The 2766-nt window shown below is 34.4% G+C and overlaps 1 pseudogene; it reads right to left on the minus strand.

Moving 5' to 3' along the window:
- Nucleotides 1–2195: 2195 nt before the first annotated feature.
- On the minus strand, nucleotides 2196–2564 carry LOC109382593 (40S ribosomal protein S25 pseudogene; annotated as a pseudogene).
- Between the last annotated feature and the right edge of the window lie 202 nt (nucleotides 2565–2766).

The following is a 2766-nucleotide window of genomic DNA, read 5'->3' on the forward strand; positions in this document are numbered from 1 at the left end:
TATGTTTCTGAAATTTCATTCTTACTATATAGAAACACAGTGGGTTTTTGTACATTGATTTTGTGTCCTGCAACTTTACTGTATTTGTTTATTGTTTTTAATAGTTTTTTAGTAGAGTCTTTAGGGTTTTCTATATCAGAATCATGTCATCTGCAAAAAGTGACAGTTCAACTTCTTTATTACCAATTTGGATGCCTTTTATGTCTTTCTCTTTCCTGATTATTCTGGCTAGGATTACCACTGTTGAATAACAGTGGTGAGAGCGGGCATCCTTGTCTTGTTCCTGATCTTAGAGGAAAAGCTTTCTGTTTTTCACCATTAAGTATGATATTAGCTGAGGATTTGTCGTTATGGCCTTTATTATGTTGAGGTACTTTCCTTCTGTACCCACTTTATTAAGTGTTTTAATCATAAATGTATGTTGTATCTTGTCAGATGTTTTTTCTGCATCTACTGATATGATCATATGATTTTTATCCTTTGTTTTATTTATATAGTGTGTCACACTGATCAATTTGCCTATGTTAAACCATCCTTGTGCCCCTGGAATGAACACCACTTGATCGTGATGTATAATCTTTTTATGAGACTGACGCGCTACCTACTGCGCTAACGAGGCACCTTATAATCTTTTTAATGTATTGTTGTATCTGATTTGTGAGTACAGTAATGCCTTGATTTGCGAGCATAATTTGTTCTGGAAACAAACTATTTGTATTGCAAGACATTGCTCATTTACTGAGTTAAAATGTATTAGAAATGTTTGCTCATCTTGCGGTAAACCAAGTTACCCACAATCCAAGGTTTTACTGTATTTTGTTAGGGATTTTTGCAGCTGTATTTGTCAGAGATATTGGTTTGTAGTTTTTTTTTGTTTGTTTGTTATCCTTACCAGATTTTGGTATCAGGATAATGGTGGTGGCCTCATAAAATTTGTTAGGAAATATTGCCTCTTCTTCAATTTTTTTGAAAAGTGTGAGAAGGATGGGTATTAAATCACCTTTGAATGTTTGGTAGAATTCACTAGTGAAGCCATCTGGTCCTGGACTTTTGCTTTGGGGGAGGTTTTTGATGATTTTTTTTCAATTTCCTTACTGTTGATTGGTTTATTTAGGTCTTCGTGATTTAGTCTAGGAAGGTCATATATCTCTAAGAACTTGTCCATTTCTTCTATGTTATTGAATTTGGTGGCATATAGTATTCTTGTATGATCCTTTGTATTTCTGTGGTATCCGTCATAGCTTTTTAATTTCTGATTTTGTTTATTTGTGTCTTTTCTCTTTTTTCCTTACTGTGTCAATTTTATTAATCTTTTCAAAGAACTGGCTCTTTATTGCATGATTTTTTTATATTGTCTTGTTGTCTTTCATTTAATTCTGCTCTAATTTTTATTTTTTCTGTCCTGCTGACTTTGGGCTTCATTTGTTCTTTTTCTAATTCTTTAAAATGTAATGTAATGTAATATTATTTGAGATTTTTCTTATTTCTTGAGATAGGCTTTTACGGCTTATTACCACTTTTGCAGCATCCCAAAAGTTTTGATATGTTGTATTTTCATTGTCATTTGTTTCTATGTATCTTTTGTTCTCCCTTTTTATTTCTCCTTTGACCCAGTCATCCTTTAGTAACATGTTGTTTAATCTCCACATATTTGTGTTTTTCTTTCCTGCTTTCTTTTTTGAACTCCAAAAATTGAACTCCAATTTCAAAGCATTGTGGTCGGAGAATATGCTTGGTATGATTTCAGTCTTCTTAAATTTGTTGAGGCTAGTTTTGTGTCCCAGCATATATATGGTCTGTCCTTGAGAATGTTCCATGTGCACTAGAGAAGAATGTATAATCTGGTGTCCTGGGATGAAATGCATTGGTTTTGGGGTTGCATATACCTGGGCTTATATCCTGACTTTTATTTACCAATTTATGACTTTGAGAAGTCATATGACTTAACTTATCTGAGCTGGTTTTATTTGTATAGTTGGGGGTGGGTGTTAATACTTGATTTATTGGGTAGTGGGGAGAAGTAATGAAGATGTTTTTAATTCCTTATTCTGGAGTCTAGTACATAGTAAAGCCACAATATTTGAGAGATGTTTTAAAATTTGTTATAATAAAATATCTTAATTTTGATTAATTATTATTATTTTGATTTAATAAACTTTTATTTTTCAAAATGTACAGTTGGTGGGACCTGTAGTTTATGCATCTTCACCAGCAGCTGGGGTATCCCCACCCTTGGTGTTTCTGGTGTAAATTACTTGAGCTCTATACTTGAAACTAATTTAATAAGTCCTTTATGAAGGAAGGGCTGCCCTGGCCAAGGAACTGCAGATCTTCAGTCTCTCAGAGACAACAGCTGGGGTTATAAGCTTATAGTTGGGAACTTTCTTACAGAGTTTGTCATATGTCGCTTTGTCCCACAAGACTAGGTTATTGAACTTGTCTTGAACTTTGCCTTTGGACCACTTCTTCTTTTTGGCCTTGCCTCCAGATTTGTTCACTGGGTCTTTGTGTTTCTTGGCTGACTTTCCAGCGTCTTTCTTCTTATTATTGTCTTTGGGTGGCATGGCGAAGCTCGGAGAGCAGTGGCTACAACTGCAGCCTCGCTAAGATGTTGAACCAAAAAAAAGCTTGATTTAATTATTTATCTTCTATTGGGTTGTCAGAAAAGTCATGACATATTTTTTTTCTATGTTTTTTGTTGCAAAAAAAGTGTCATGACTTTTCTGACAACCCAATAATTCATCCCCCCACCGCCCCCTTTCCCCC

Source organism: Hipposideros armiger, unplaced genomic scaffold (genome assembly GCF_001890085.2).
Source record: "Hipposideros armiger isolate ML-2016 unplaced genomic scaffold, ASM189008v1 scaffold_66, whole genome shotgun sequence".
NCBI lineage: Eukaryota > Metazoa > Chordata > Mammalia > Chiroptera > Hipposideridae > Hipposideros > Hipposideros armiger.